This window comes from Dermacentor variabilis, unplaced genomic scaffold (genome assembly GCF_050947875.1).
Source record: "Dermacentor variabilis isolate Ectoservices unplaced genomic scaffold, ASM5094787v1 scaffold_12, whole genome shotgun sequence".
Classification (NCBI taxonomy): Eukaryota; Metazoa; Arthropoda; class Arachnida; order Ixodida; family Ixodidae; genus Dermacentor; species Dermacentor variabilis.
The window spans coordinates 21,351,130-21,368,821 of record NW_027460280.1 but is presented as its reverse complement, the minus strand read 5'-3'; positions in this window follow the sequence as shown (position 1 = coordinate 21,368,821).

Here is a 17,692-nt window from a genome sequence, read left to right as displayed (position 1 = left end):
TTGTATCAGAAGCTTAAAAATAGCCGTAGCCGTGATGTAGATGATCTAGAAGTAAAACCAGCCAAATACGTTATAGATTTAATTGTGCCAGCGCTTACATACATATATAACGTCTCTCTTTCGACGGGGATATTTCCAAACAACATGCAGGTAGCAAGAGTTTCAGTAATCTACAAGAATGGTGACAAAAATTGTTTAGGTAATTACCGCCCAGTGTCAATCTTGCCTGTATTCTCTAAGGGACTCGAGAAAGTGATTAATTCTCGTATTGAGAAATTTACTAGAAAATATAACCTCTAAATAGATTACCAGTTTGGTTTCAGAAAGGGACGCTGCACTGAGGCAGCCCATCTAGCACAGAAGGAAGAGATATTAAACAATTTTGAGAATATGGTAATAACATTGGGTATACTCTTATATTTTACCAAAGCCTTCGATCGAGGTAACCATGCAATAATATTGGATAAGTTAGAGCATTATGGGTTTCGTGGCACAACACTACAACTTAATATCTTACCTGAGTGCGCGCCATCAGTCATGCCCAGGAATTCTGGACATGTGTTTTCTTTTTCGCCACCACGTGGCTTATCCACCGTAATGATTTGAAACTCGCACCGTGAAGTATGCCCTAACGCACAACTAAAGAAAACTTAATAAAAAGAAGCACAGCCTGAGACTGTTGCTTCACCAAGGCACTTGGAAAGGAGCGCGCTTATGTATAAGCCTTATCTTGAAGACAACCTGCTACTTGCTCGACTTGCAATGAATCGACGATTTTGCTAAACACCTTGCCAGACAGCTCGTCGGCATTCCAGGTAAGATGTCTGGCCGAGATAACGGCTCCCGCAAAGCTTCCGTTGGGTTTCCTTTCTTGATTGTTTTTTCTTAATATTTGTGCACCACTGCGGCCACGGGCTTCCGTATAGTAAGCGTTATTTTTCTTGTGTTTTCTAAGAACCGGTGTGATTCAATAAGAGGAAGCTTTAGCTCGGGCCCTTCTTCGATGCCGGCTGCTCAAATAGATGTAAAACGACTAATGATTTTATGGGAAAATCGCTCAACCGACCTGAATGAGAATTGTTGCATTCAAGAGAGAACGTTAGATCGCAGTGATAGCTGCAATAATAATTTTGAATTAGGCCATGGCATTATTGAAAAGAATTATCGGAAATCGGCAAATCCGAGAAAAGAATAAAAGTACGAAGTTTACAAATTCGTTATCATCATCATCAACATCATCATCATCTTCATCAGCCTGGTTACACCCACTGCAGGGCAAAGGCCTCTCCCATACTTCTCCAACAACCCCGGTCATGTACTAATTGTGGCCATGTCATCCCTACAAACTTAATCTCATCCGCCCACCTAACTTTCTGCCGCCCCCTGCTACGCTTCCCTTCCCTTGGAATCCAGTCCGTAACCCTTAATGACCATCGGTTATCTTCCCTCCTCATTACATGTCCTGCCCATGCCCCCATTTCTTTTTCTTGATTTCAACTAAGATGTCATTAACTCGCGTTTGTCCCCTCCCCCAATCTGCTCTTTTCTTATCCCTTAACGTTACACCCATCATTCATCATCATCATCAGCCTGGTTACGCCCACTGCAGGGCAAAGGCCTCTCCCACACCTCTCCAACTACGCCGGTCATGTACTAACTGTGGCCATGTTGTCCCTGCAAACATCTTAATCTCATCCGCCCATCTAACTTTCTGCCGCCCTCTGCTGTGGCGTAGAGGTAGAACACCCGCCTCGCGTGCAAGAGGTCCGTGCTTCGAATCCTGGTGCCGCGAAATTTTTCACCGGATTAGAAAAAAAAACATCCGCGCGTTGATGAAATTGCATAAACAGGCCTGGAGTGTGGCCTGATGCCGGTGACCCGAACCGGTAACGCACTCCCTCACCGGAGCAGGATTGGCCACCCTGGTGCAGGACTTGGCCACAACCTCCTATATGAACACGACACCCATCATTATTATTTCCATAGCTCGTTGCGTCGTCCTCAATTTAAGTAGGCCCCTTTTCGTAACCCTCCAGGTTTCTGCCCCCTAGGTGAGTACTGGTAAGACACATATATTATACACTTTTCTCTTGAGGGATAATGGCAACCTGCTGTTCATGACCTGCGAATGCCTGCCAAACGCACCCCAGCCCATTCTTATTCTTCTGATTATTTCCGTCTCATGATCCGGATCCGCCGTCACTACCTGCCCTAAGTAGATGTATTCCCTTACCACTTCCAGTGCCTCGCTACCTATCGTAAACTGCTGTTCTCTTCCCAGAGTGTTAAACATTACTTTAGTTTTCTGCAGATTAATTTTTAGACCCACCCTTCTGCTTTGCCTCTCCAGGTCAGTGAGCATGCATTGCAATTGGTCCCCTGAGTTACTAAGCAAGGCAATATCATCAGCGAATCGAAAGTTACTAAGGTATTCTCCATTAACTTTTAACCCCAATTCTTCCCAATCCAGGTCTCTGAATACCTCCTGTAAACACGCTGTGAATAGCATTGTAGAGATCGTATCTCCCTGCCTGACGCCTTTCTTTATTGGGATATTGTTGCTTTCTTTATGAAGGACTGCGATGGCTGTGGAGCCGCTATAGATATTTTTCAGTATTTTTACATTCGGCTCGTCTACACCCTGATTCCTTAATACCTGCATGACTGCTGAGGTATCGACAGAATCAAACGCTTTCTCGTAATCAATGAAAGCTATATATAAGGGTTGGTTATATTCCGCACATTTCTGTATCACCTGATTGATAGTGTGAATACGGTCTATTCTTGAGTAGCCTTTACGGAGTCCTGCCTGGTCCTTTGCTTGACAGAAGTCTAAGGTGTTCGTGATTCTATTTGCGATTACCTTAGTAAATAGTTTGTAGGCAACTGACAGTAAGCTGATCGGGCTATAATTTTTGAAGTCTTTGGCGTCCCCTTTCTTATGGATTAGGATTATGTTAGCGTTCTTCCAATATTCCGGTACGCTCGAGGTCATGAGGCATTGCGTATACAGGGCGGCCAGTTTCTCTAGAACAATCTGCCCACCATCCTTCAACAAATCTGCTGTTACCTGATCCTCCCCAGCTGCCTTCGCCCTTTGCATAGCACCCAAGGCTTTGTTTACTTCTCCTGGCTTTACCTGTGGGATTTCGAATTCCTCTACACTGTTCTCTCTTCCACTATCGTCGTTGGTGCCACTGGTACTGTATATATCTCCATAGAACTCCTCAGCCACTTGAACTATCTCATCCATATTAGTAATGATATTGCCGGCTTTGTCCCTTCACGCATACATCTGATTCTTGCCAATTCCTAGTTTCTTCTTCAAATTCTTACAAATTCGTTAGTTCGGATATAAACTGATATCGCATCCCTCTTAACTGCATCCCTTGGAGCATCTCAATCGGACAAATTCGATGTATGGATCTATACCTTTTGTCATGTTGTTACAATGCCTGTAAAGATTTTGCGAATACCATATTCAGGAGTTAGTGGTGTTGTTTGGATCGCACCGCTGGTACGATCTGTTGGGGACTCGGCGCTGACGCCCGTGGTTGTACCTGGGTCGCAAGCCCCAAGGGTAGCGTTGGCCTGGCGGCCTGGGGTACAACTGGAAGCATCCGAAGGTCCCGGCAAAGCATGAGTCGACTGGTAACAACAAAACAACTTGTTTATTTTAACATCGCAAAGAGTTGGCGGTCAGGTTGACCGAAGTAGAGAGACGGGAGAGCACTTTACTCAGCAGAAGAAATCGGAGCCCTCCTTTTGGCGTCCGGGGGCAGCTGTTTTTATACTCTCGCAGTTGAGGGCAAGAAGGAACCCCTCAAAAGACGAGCACGTGAATGTACAATGGGCTAATGGTGACGCACACTGTCGTAGCGCTGCCGTAGCACCATGTCGAGCACGATCTTGTAGCACCCTGTCGTAGCGCTGCCGTAGCACCATGTCGAGCACGATCTCGTAGCACCCTGTCGTAGCGCTGCCGGTCGGGCACAATGACTGTAATGAGAGGATGATCCCTGCTTTCGCATCGCCTGGTTCGGGCACAATGACTGGAATGAGAGGGTGATCCTTTGCGGTCGCATCGCCGCAGTCGCGCCTGGAAACACCTGCCGAAGAGCGTTGCGGCGACGACGATCGGGCCAAAATGTCTGCCGCCCCGCCGCAGTCGCGCCGGCAAAACCACGTGTCGCAGGCGAAACGCAACAGACCGCCCCGCCGGGGGAAGGAGATCCCGATGGACAGGGGACTGCATCCGCTGTCCGGAGGGATGTCGCTCGATGATGCTCATAACCGAAGTCGGGCGTCCCTCGACGTTTCTTGAGCGCAGCGCACAGAGAAGGCCTCGTTCTCTCGTTCAGGTTCGCACGGGACACTGCAAAGTGACTTCGGGAGAGTTCACATTTTTGTTCTCGTTCCCGGCAAGCGTTAGAACTACGCTGAAACTCAACCGCTCAGTCAGCAAGCACGGCACAACACTCACTAAGCCCTGCCAGGCTCTTTCCCCTTTTTATACCACTGCCTAGTTCCTTACAGTAGTCTAGCATCACTCAGAACGCGTCCACAAATTGAAAAATTGCACTAGAAAGCATATCATCACTTTGAAACACTAAACAAAAGCAATATGTTAAAAAAAAATCCTGCCTCAGGAAGAAAAACATCAGTAACAAACAATTTTGAGGCTGATTCCTACGTTAGGGGCTTCGACTTAAGCCATCGGCGTTACCGTTGAGACTCCCCTTTTTGTAACGCACCTCAAAGGAATATTGTTGTAAAGCGAGGCTCCAGCGCAGGAGGCGGCCATTTTTGGGAGAGATGGTCTGCAGCCATTGGAGAGGGCAGTGATCCGTCTCAATGATAAACCTCGAGCCGGCTAGATAGCATGACAATTTCTGAACGGCCCACACGAGACACGCACACTCTTTCTCGGTGGCGCTATACGCCTGCTCACGACTGGTCAGCTTACGACTAGCATACAGGACGGGGTGCTCTACTTCTCCCTTTTCCCGTTGGCACAGTACAACGCCCATGCCTCGCTCACTAGCATCGCACTGAACAATGAACCCTGTTGTATAGTCTGGCGATCGTAGCACAGGCTGGCTTGTTAGGGCACTCTTTAGGGCGCTAAAAGCTCTTTCCTTTGTCTCGTCCCAGACGACTGTTTGAGGCTCTGTTTTTCTTAGAGCATCCGTCAGGGGAGCCGCGATATCAGAGTACCTAGGGATGTACCTCTGATAGTAGCCGGCGACACCTAAGAACGACCGAATATCGGTCTTTGTGCGCGGTTGCGGAAAGTCTCGCACAGCGGCCACTTTTATTTCAGAGGGGCGGCGACGACCCTGACCAATCACGTGACCGAGGTAGACAACCTCGGCCTGTGCTAACTGGCACTTAGGAGCCTTTACTGTCAAGCCCGCTTCGCGCAGGCGGGTTAGCACTGCCCGCAAGTGTGCCACATGCTCAGACCAGGATGCGGAGAATATCGCTACGTCGTCTAGATACGGTAAAGCGAATTCTTGCTGTCCCCGCAACACTTTATCCATGAGGCTTGAAAAACAGTATGGCGCGTTCTTCAAACCAAAACTCAACACTTTAGGACGGAATGTTCCCATTGGTGAAATGAACGCCGCATACCTACTAGCCTCTTCTGTAAGTGGAACCTGCCAATAACCCCTGACAAGATCTAGGGTGGAAATAAACTGAGCGCTACTAACTTTCTCAAGGCGCTCCTCGATGTTAGGGATCGGATAAATTTGATCCTTAGTGATGGAATTAAGCCTGCGGTAGTCGACGCAAGGACGAGGTTCCTTGCCCGGTACCTCAACTAAAATCAAAGGGGAGGTATAATCACTCTCACCTGCCTCAATAACACCGAGCTGTAGCATTTTCTTTACCTCAGCCTCCATAATATCGCTCTGGCGGGGTGACACCCGATACGCCTTGGATCGTACTGGCTCTGTGGAGGTAAGTTCTATATCATGAGTAAGTACAGAAGTCCTACCAGGCCTCTCAGAGAACAGACCTTGAAACTCTTGTAATAGCTGGTGTAGTTCGGTTTTCTGCTCGGGCGACAGCGGTGCTTTACTGATAAGGTCACTAATGACTTGACCGGTGTCTTCCCTGTTCGTCACTGAGCCTAGTCCTGGAAGCTCGACCGGAAGCTCTTCAGGAACGTTTACCATCATGCACACCACTGCTTCCCTTTGTCTATAAGGTTTGAGCAGATTACAGTGGTAAACTTGCTGTGCTTTCCGCTTTCCTGGCAGACTTACCACGTAGTTAACGTCCGACAGTTTCTGAAAAATTCGTGCTGGGCCCTCCCACTGCACGTCTAGTTTGTTGTTTAGCGATGTGCGCAATATCATGACCTCATCGCCCACCTCAAAACGCCGGGCCCTGGCTGTCCGATCATAATAAACCTTGGCCCTCTGCTGGGCCTTTGCCATTGCTTCACCTGACAACTCCTGTGCCCTTCTTAAGCGTTCGAGGAGCTTAAGCACGTACTCCACCACGACTGGGTCGTCGCCCCTACCTTCCCACGATTCTCGAAGCATGCGAAGCGGAGATCGAAGCGAGCGACCGTACACCAGTTCAGCTGGCGAAAACCCCGTAGCCGCATGCGGCGCGGTCCTTAAAGCAAACATCACCCCAGGCAGACACAGCTCCCAGTCAGTTCGATGTTCAAAACACAACGCTCTCAACACGCGCTTCATGACGGAGTGGAGCTTCTCAACGGAATTCGACTGTGGGTGGTACACTGAGCTGTGTAACAGCTTTACCCCACACCTTTCGAGAAAAGTTGTCGTCAAAGCGCTAGTAAACACTGTGCCCTGATCTGATTGGATTTCCGCAGGGAAACCAACTCGCGCAAATATGGACAGTAGTGCATTAACTATCTCAACTGAGCTGAGTTCTTTAAGCGGCACTGCTTCAGGGAACTTTGTCGCTGGGCAGATCACAGTCAAAATGTGTCTGTACCCCGTGGCTGTTACCGGCAGAGGTCCCACAGTATCAATAACGAGCCGTCTAAAAGGCTCCGTAATGATAGGTACCAATTTCAACGGCGCCCTCGATTTGTCCCCTGGTTTGCCCACCCGCTGACAAGTGTCACATGTCCTCACGAAATGGTCTGCGTCCCGAAAACACCCTGGCCAATAGTACTCTTGCAAGAGACGGTCCTTAGTTTTCTTAACTCCAAGGTGTCCCGACCACGAACCCCCGTGTGACAAGCGCAACAGATCCTGACGATAGCATTGAGGCACGATCAGCTGATCGAACTCCACTCCTCTGCGGTCTAGATACTTCCGGTACAGGACTCCACCTCTTTCCACAAAACGCGCAGTTTTCCTGGCGATACCTTCTTTGACATTGCAGCGCACGTTTTCCAGGCTGCCATCCTTTTTTTGCTCGGCTATCAAAGCCGTCCGGCTGACTTTTAGCAACCTATCAAGTCCGTCTGACGTAGGCGCGATGAGCAAATCAGTAGATAGCTCTTCTAACTTTCCCGCGTCGGGCGTTTCCTCTCCAGTATCTGGCGCCTTTAACGTTACAGACTCAAGTTTATTCAGTTCGGGCGTGCTCGGAATATCAGCTTGCTGCGCCTCGGACCCTTTTTCGTTGTTTGATAACGTCGGCCCCGCAACTACCGCCTTTGCAGCGAGCTCCCGAACCTTCGATCTGGTTAAGGCCTGAACACTAGCTTCACCAAACAAAAGCCCCTTCTCGCGCAGGAGGTGATCGGACCTGTTTGAAAATAGGTACGGGTACTGGGGTGGCAGCATAGATGACACTGCCGCCTCTGTCTCAAGCGCTCCGAAAGGTCCTTCAATAAGCACCCTTGCTACTGGCAGACACACGCTATGAGCTTCCACGGCTTGCTTGATCCACGCGCACTCGCCCGTGAACATATGGGGTTCTACATAAGACGGGTGAACTACATCCATCGTAGCTGCGGAATCGCGAAGCACTCGGCACTCTTTCCCGTTCACGAGGAGGTCTCGCATGTAAGGCTCGAGAAGCTTCATGTTCTCGTCAGTGCTGCCTATTGAAAAAAACACAACTTTTGGTGTTGTTTCCGGACACTGCGCCGAAAGGTGACCCGGCTTCTGGCACGTATAACAAACGCGCGCTTGCCTCATCTCGAACCGCTTTCTGCGTTCGGCTTCGGCTGCCGCCGTCTCTTTAGGTTCGGTCGCACTGCTTCCACTCGCATCCGCACTACGCGTGTTCCCCTTTGCTCTCATGGGTGTGAACTTCGGCCTCTCGAACTTCGAGCCAAATTCACCCTTTTGACGGTCCTTAGCTCCGCGAGCCCGACGCGTCACAAACTCCTCGGCTAGCTCAGCGGCTTTAGCCACCGTACAAACGTCTGGCCTATCCAAGACCCAGTATCGCACGTTCTCAGGTAACCGACTATAAAACTGTTCTAGCCCGAAACACTGCAGAACTTTATCGTGGTCACCAAACGCTTTCTCTTCTTTGAGCCACTCCTGCATGTTCGATATAAGCCTATACGCAAACTCTGTATATGACTCACTTCTGTCTTTCTCATTTTCCCGAAACTTCCGACGGAACGCCTCCGCAGACAGCCGGTACTTTTTTAGCAGACTCGATTTTACTTTGTCGAAATCCTCTGCTTCCTCTCTATCCAAGCGAGCGACTACGTCGGCCGCCTCGCCGGGTAACAAAGTGAGCAAGCGCTGTGGCCACGTTTCCCGAGAGAACCCCTGCTTCTCGCACGTTCGCTCAAAGTTAACCAGGAACAAACCAATGTCCTCTCCAAGCTTAAACGGCCGCATCAGGTCAGTCATTTTGAACAATACGCGTTCTCCTGCACCGTGTGCCTGACTTCCATTACGAGCGCGTTCCATCTCTACCTCAAGACGCTTCATTTCCAAAGCGTGTTGACGGTCACGCTCTTGTTGCTCTCGCTCTTTCTGTTCTTTACGTTCACGCTCTTCTTTTTCTTTTTGTTCTTTACGTTCACGCTCTTCTCTTTTTGCAGTCTCCCTCTCTTCAATAGTCTCAAGGCATTCCGACAGCTCGTCATCCTCAGCCTCTAACTCAAGAATAGCCTTTAGCAGTTCTGGTTTTCTGAGTTTGTCTGAGACATCCAGACCCAACTCTCTTGCAAGCTCCAACAATTTCGGTTTGCGCAACGACTTCAAATCCATGGCTGCTCTGAATGCTGCTTTCTCTACTGCTTACTATTGTCTTGCCGCAAACTAACCCGGCAGCAACGACAACCACAATTACCAGCTCTGTTTCTGACACTAACAAAAGCCTGGCAAAGCTCAGAAGAAGAAAGTCCCGCACTCACCAAACCTCGCAGCCAAGAGTCCAGCGCAGTCGTTCCGCTGCAGGCAACCAGTCATCACACAGGGCTCGTTGCACTGCTCCCGGATCGTCGATGAGCTGCTCAGCATACAGTCAACTGCATCTCTTCGCTGCTGGCCTCCGTTGTCGCGATCTCACCGCTGGCAGACAGTTGTTTGAAGTCGGAGGCGATCTCACCGCTGCCAACCAGATGTTTTGGATCGCACCGCTGGTACGATCTGTTGGGGACTCGGCGCTGACGCCCGTGGTTGTACCTGGGTCGCAAGCCCCAAGGGTAGCGTTGGCCTGGCGGCCTGGGGTACAACTGGAAGCATCCGAAGGTCCCGGCAAAGCATGAGTCGACTGGTAACAACAAAACAACTTGTTTATTTTAACATCGCAAAGAGTTGGCGGTCAGGTTGACCGAAGTAGAGAGACGGGAGAGCACTTTACTCAGCAGAAGAAATCGGAGCCCTCCTTTTGGCGTCCGGGGGCAGCTGTTTTTATACTCTCGCAGTTGAGGGCAAGAAGGAACCCCTCAAAAGACGAGTACGTGAATGTACAATGGGCTAATGGTGACGCACACTGTCGTAGCGCTGCCGTAGCACCATGTCGAGCACGATCTCGTAGCACCCTGTCGTAGCGCTGCCGTAGCACCATGTCGAGCACGATCTCGTAGCACCCTGTCGTAGCGCTGCCGGTCGGGCACAATGACTGTAATGAGAGGATGATCCCTGCTTTCGCATCGCCTGGTTCGGGCACAATGACTGGAATGAGAGGGTGATCCTTTGCGGTCGCATCGCCGCAGTCGCGCCTGGAAACACCTGCCGAAGAGCGTTGCGGCGACGACGATCGGGCCAAAATGTCTGCCGCCCCGCCGCAGTCGCGCCGGCAAAACCACGTGTCGCAGGCGAAACGCAACAGTGTATATCAATGCGGCATATGATATATAATTTTTGTTCACATTAAATGAAATATTAGGTGCATCTTACAGAATTCCGATATCGCTTTTAGTCGCTGAGGTACAGAGACGTATACTTCGAGTATTGTTTCTTGAAATGTCGAATTTCTTTAGAATTTACAATGTGGAAGCTAAATAAAAATTCACTATCTGAAATCTCATTTTAACTGTTACTTTTAAGTTCAACATAACTCGGGAATTGTGGTGCAGTGGTTGTAAGAAGAAAGGAGTGCTGGTTTTCCATGTAGGAACTAAAGCTTCCCGTGAAGTTAGGTTTAGGATAATGTTTTTGCTGAGAGAAGAAGCAAGGCGGGTAGCGTATGTACATTATGGCGGCCGCAGTTCGATGGGGGCGAAATGCGAAGACATGCGTGTACTTAGATTTAGGTGTACGTTAACGATGCCCAGGTGGTCGAAATTTTCCAGATTACCCAATTACGCCATGCCTCATAATCAGATCGTGGTCCTGGCACGTAAAACCCCATACTTTCTTTTATTTAATTTACGGAATGTACAGTAATTTACAGTAATTCACAAAGCCATGCATCGAGCAGGCTAGTAATTAAAACATTTACTTCTTCAGACCTAAGCTCGTGCTCATCTTTCTCAGCTTTGTGCAGAGCTGCGCAACATATTTCCAGTTGACGTGGTAGCGCTGTCCCGCTGCTTTTTAGGCAGGAAAGGACTGGTAGCGTTTAGGCGGCTGACCTGAACGACGCAATGGGAAGTCTGGATGGAGCGAGTAGTAGGTGCTACCCGAGACCTCTCGTAGGTTACGTTGGTTACCTGACAGAGGACTCGACAAGGGCCGGAGTAGCGGGGCATCAGTTTTTCCAAGAGGCCCAAACGACGAATGGGAGATCACAGAGGGACATGTTCCCCGGGAATATAATCAGCGTCCCGGTGACCGGTGTCACAAATGCTTTTCCGCTTGTTCTGAGAAGCACAAAGGCGACGGTTAGCCACTTGGCGTGTTTCTTGGGCTCGAGCAATGACATGGCTTGTATACTGAGACACGGACTCTTGAGCGGTAGGTAGTATTGTATTAAAAAGCAATAACGCATTTCGGCCGCACAACAAATAAAATGGCGAGTAACATGTAGTGTCGTGGCGTGATGAATTGTATGCGAATATGACAAACGGGAGATCAGTATCCCAGTCACGATGGTCATCAGAAACATGCATGAAGAGCATATGTCTGTTATTGTTCGATTAAGCCGCTCCGTAAGACCGTTCGTCTGCGGATGGCATGCATTAGTAAATTTCTGCTTGGTAGAATAAGAACGGAGGAAGTCGCCCACAACTGGATGGATGGATGGATGTTATGAGCGTCCCCTTTGCAGCTGTAAAGGGGAACTGTAAAGAGGAAGGAGCGACCCCTGTCGGTAAGAAGTTGACGAGGAGCGCCGTGGTGAACAATGATGTTATGCAACAGGAAGTAGGCTGTCTGTTGGAAGGGCTCTGGTGACCGCGAACCAAGTTGTATAATCTGTTACGACGGCGATCCACTTGTTGCATAAGTCAGATGTGGGGAAAGGTGCCAAGAGGTCTACACCAACGCGATAGAAGGGTTGGGTAGGAACGCCAAGATGTAGGAGTAAACCAGCAGTGAGCACAGGTGGCTTCTTCTGGCGTTGACATAACTCACAAGAAGCGACTTAACGGCGGACAGATCGGAACATACAAGGCCGAAGGAATCGTCGCCGGACACAGTCGTACGTACTGATTCCCCAAGGTGACCAATAGTTGGTAGATCGTACAGCTTGGACAGAAAAGTGGTGCGAACATGCCGGGGAATAACCAGCACTATCTCAGATCCACTGGGGTACATGCTACGCCGATATAAAGTGCCGTCCTTGAGTAGGAACATGCCAAGAGAAGGATCACATGACCTAGATGGGAACTTTTCCATGATACCACGTATGCTTGGATCTCGGCGCTGTTCGGTAGCGAGGTCAGCTAAGCAGATAGAGAAAATACAGAGCAGATGCATAGGTCACAGGAACATCGTCAGGTTGGCGGTACAACTAGTAGGCATCTTGGTATAAACGGTTCGACTTGTAAGCAACTGTGCACGAATATTCCTGTAGGCGTAGCGCCCAGTGACCTAGTCGATCGGTAGGGTCTTTGAGGAACGAAAGCCAGCAGAGCGCATGGTGGTCTGTGGTGAATGTAAAGGGTCGACTACATAGGTAAGGGCGAGATTTCGCCACTACCTAGAGAAGTGTAAGGCACTCACGTTCAGTAATGAGATAATTCCGCTCAGCTGGAGAAAGCGGACGGCTGGCGTAGGCAATGACGCGGTCGTGGCGTCGTTGACGTTGGAAAAAAATGGCACCAATTCCATGACCACTGGCATCAGTGCGGACTTCTCTTGGAGCAGTCTGGTCGAAGTGTGCAAGAAGAAATGGAGATCTAAGGAGAGAGATAAGCTTCGAGAAGGCCGTTGTTTGTTCAGGTCCCCAAGAAAATGAAGTATCTGCCTTCAGAAGAGCAGAGGACAGGTGACCTCCGAAAAATTGTGCATGAAGCGGCGGAAGTACGAGAACAGGCCCACGAAGCTCCGTACATCTTCAGCACATGTTGGCACGGGAGACTTCTGTACGGCACGAGCTTTTCCCGAGTCTGGGTGCACACCAGATGAATGAACAAGATGACCGAGGATAGTAATTTAGCGGCGTACGAAGTGACATTTAGACGAATTAAGTTGAAGGCCAGCATTGGGAAAAGCAGAAAGAACGAGCGAGAGGCACTCCGGGTGCGTGGCAATTGTAGGAGCAAAAACGACGGCGTCATCTAAGTAACAAATACAGATGAACCACTTGAGGTTATGAAGGAGTGTGTACATCATGCATTCAAAAATAGGATGGCACATTACATAAGCCGAATCATATAAATTTGAACTTGTATATGCTATCGGGTGTTATAAAGACAGTTTTCTCTCGGTCCATGTCGTCGACGCAGTCTGCCAGTAACGGGAACCAAGGTCGATGGAAGAAAAGTACTTCGCACCATGGAGGCAGTCGAGGGCGTCATCAACGCGTGGTAGAGGATAAACGTCTTTATTTGTGATCTTGTTGAGGTGCCGGTAATGCACGCAGAAGCACCAGCTGGCGTCCATTTTGACTAGAACGACAGAAAACGTCCAAGGACTCGATGATGGTTCAATGATTCATCGAGAGAGAATCCTCTCGACCTCCGTTTGAATGACTTGTCGTTCGTGAAAGAACCGATGGCATGGTCACCTGCGAATAGGGTGCGCGTCGCCCATGTTAGTATGGTGTGTCGTGGGAGAGGTCAGGCCTAAAGGGCGGCCTAGGTTAAAAATGTCGCAGAACACGGAGAGCAGCTAGTTGGCATGGTGAGGCGAAAGTTCGGGAGCAATAACGTTTGTGAGCTGAGGAAAGACAGCCGGCAAAGAAGAATAGTCAACGGGAGACGACGTAATAAAGCAGCCGAGGCTGAAAACAGGCAAACTTGGGAGGAAGACAGCGTACCTAAGGTCATGCCTTGTGTTAGGACGTGGTCACCGATTATGAAGTTGACAAGCTGAAGGTAGCTAGAGTTGGTGATACTGACGACGTTTTGCGGAAGAGCAACGTGATGAGCAAGGAGGACTTCCGCGAGAGGAGGCACAACAGAGCATTCTGCACTCCCCCCCCCCCCCTTCTCTCTCTGATAGAGAACCGTCGAGGTGCACAGATACACGCCTTCTTTCAAGAGCATAAATCACGACTCCCACGATCGCTTTTTTGGCACTCCGACCTCTGCTACCCACTATGGCTTCTGCAAGCGCCGAAAATAGAAACGTCAATCGAAGGACTTAAAAATAAAAGCGAAGCTTCCACAATAGCAGCAAAACAATTAGCGTTACATCACCTATTTGACAGGTACCAGGAATCTATTCACGTCTACACGGACGGTTCTGTAGTCAAAGAAAGTGCGACTGCAGCTTATGTTATACTATCCTTAGAGGCAGGGTACGCTTGTAGACTAGGAGACACGTCATCACCAACAATATCGGAATTAGTGGCAATTCTCCAAGCCACTCATTTTATCAAAAGATATGGGACACCAACAAAGTGGGTAATTTGCACGGACTCTTTATCGGCTTTAGCACGTCTTGGAATTGTTGATGACAGCCAACCACACACACGAATAACATACGCAATACTGAACAGTTTAACTGAGGCTAATGAAAGGAAACATGAAGTAATATTACAGTGGGTCCCGGGCCATGCTGGTATAGCAGGCAACGAACTAGCGGACTCATTGGCAAAATCAGCCCATAAAGATGCAGAAATTGAACTCATTCCTTTATCACCAATGGACACAAAACGGATATTGAGAATACTAAAGAAGGACTTGTGTATGTCAACATAGTTTAATGAAAACACTAAGGAATCAATACTCAGCGCAAAGACCCTCAACTCGAATACCAGCTGAATGTACAACTTTCTAAAAGTACCGAGACACTAATTCACCGACTGCGCCTTGGGCAGCATACACCAAACATTTCCTGAATCGCATCAAACGGGCTCCTTCCCCGGCTTCCTCCTGTGGCCACGACGATGAGGATGTTCGCCATCTACACCTCGAATGGCCCATTTACGAGATACAAAGACTACAGCTAGAACAAGAGCTACACTCCATCGATCCTCACCGGCCTTTCTCACTCGCAACATTGCTGGGCCCATGGCCATCGAAAATAGCACAGCGAAAAGCATTGAACGCAACTGAACATTTTTATGAAGACACAGGCATCCTGAACAAATACTAGGTATTGCATTGAATAATCACACGATCTCATTAAAACATTCTTCTATTATTTGTAATTATTCGTGCTTTTATATTACGAGCTATACATCCTTTTTTGCGTGAATTATTTTAACACTGTAATTTCTCATATGTTTATATGCTAAGCAAAGTCTACATAACGGCAGTTTGTGTGTCTTTGTGACTTTGTTTACGAACTCATTGTGGTGCAACTTGCATTTGAACTTTACACTGTTATGTCTATAGGCGTGTAGGACTGTGCTGTGGCTTTCTTACCGTATGAAATGATTCTTTTTTAATTTTTTTTTAAATTTTCCTACATATTTCTTTATATTGTTGTTTCTTCTATGAGAAAAGGAGTAGCCATCACCATTATAAGGTGACTACGTCTCTTTCTTTTATTTTCATCTCAATAAAAAAACACAGTCACCATCAGGCACAGGTGGAGCTATATAAAGCAGGACGCTGGTCATGGCTTGTGAGGCGAGTCGAATGTGCTCCGCGTAGCAGAGCCTGCTGAGAACTTCCTCTGGAGGATCAGGACAAAGTAAATCTAAAGGAAGAAGTCCAGCAGAGCAGTAGATAAGGGCGGAGTGAGCGGATGGGATATCAAGGCCTAGAATAACGTCATGGGGACACTCTTAAATAACAGAAACAAAACGGACGTTTGGCGGCCAGAGACACCAACACGAGCGGCACACATTCCTATTGTGGCCAGTATTCTTCCGCAAGCGACTCCCACAAGACAGGACGCCGCAGGTGTCAGAACGTAAGTGAGCTTTCTACGAAGCTGGTCGCTCATCACATAGATGTGCGCGCCTGTAACAAGCAGAGCAGCGACAGGGACACCATCTACGTCTCATCAAGTAAATTCCTTTCCGTTGGTAAGGTCAGCAGATTAATTGTAATCCCGGTCGTTCTAGCAGCGTCACCTCTCGAAACTGCACCCGTCAGTTTCCCGTAGAGGGCAGGTACACACTGAACATTTTAACACACTTAAGGGTGTAAATCAGTTTGTCGCCAGACGAACACCCTCATGGTGCTGTTGCCTACACCCTATAGTTGGGGTGCAATTATCGCACCCTAGAGGAACGGTGTCCAGCAAAATAAATTTAGGGTGTAAGGGTGCTAGCCCACATTTCCACCCATCTATGTGGGTGTTGGAAGGGTGTACACCCTTTTATTTCTAGTGTGCATGGAAGGCAGGTTCGGCAGTGCATGCCTTCAATTATTACTATGTACAGCGATCCACGCGTAATTCTCGTGTGTGCCAGAAGGTTCAAGTTCGGCTACCAAACGCACCGTCCAACAGCCGGCCTTGAAGCTTTGATGGGCATACACAACACATATACGTGTGGATCACATTACATAGTAATTCATGGTGTATATTGCAAAACCTGTCTTCGCTGCACAAATACAGCCTAGCATATTTGACAATTTTGAGCATGTATATCAACGCCAACTGTTATGACGATTTCCAGATCCGTATAAAATGCAACACAGACTGGTAAGACATGCTGCATTTTCACGAAAAATATGAATGTATTTATTGCATGCTACAATAGAGAGTACAAGATATACATAAATCGCATGAAATCTAAACATGCCCAATCACCAAACACATTGGTAAGTACAAGAACATGTACATTTCCCACAAACGTAATTAAAATATATGTATGAATCAAATCTATTATAGAGAAGAAACTATGTATAGCAGCCCTGAAAAAGCCTGAGTGGACCTCAGTGTTTTGGTCCACATAAAGACCTAAATTTTCACTATTAAGCTCCAATGAACGAAAATTCAAGTTTCGATGTCTTAAAAAAAGGATATTGCAAAGGTCAATTAGGGAAGTAAATGAAATGCTGAGCAAACACACAAGAAACACGCCTGTTATCTTGTACACCAATGTCATGGGTAAGCATTATGAAAAGTTTGGGAAGTCAATGTAAGGCATAACTGGCCAACATTTTTTAGATTGAAACAGTATTTTCCAAGCATAGGCGTGCTTTAAATAAGGTTTAAGCCAAGAGCATTATTGCTCATTTTCTCTTTCCAACGAGATTACTTGAGCACAAAAAATATGTAGAACTTTTTAGTGCCTAAACCATTTTCTTTATTTAGTGAAATGAGAGTTATCTGGGCTAAAAGTGCTGTGTATGAGATTTTCTCATCACAAAGCCGGTTTCTTTCAATTTCTGTTTGGTAACCCGAAGGTACTGGCCTGTTATACAATAGGTAGTTTCAAAATGCATTCTTTTCTTTATATATAACAAACGACTGAATATGCCACATTTACTACTGTTTGGGTGCAAAATGCAGTATCAATGGAGGTCTGATAAAAACAAACCACTGTTGATTAAATTATTTTTCTGAGCACAAAAGGTGGAGTGTTTTAAAATACATTGTAAATTTCTATATTATTTGCACTTAGATGTGGTAATGCAAGATTAGGGCTTGCTGTAGCATATGAGTATGCAAATGAGCTAATATGGTTTATTAAATCAGCCATACTCTGGTTACTAAACACACAGGCACAGGCAGTCATGCATAAGTTCAAGTTAAATATGACACTGTTAGCATTTGCCAGCAAGAAATGGCTGTATCAAACAGTATAAGTACACTGAGCAGTGTATATTCAT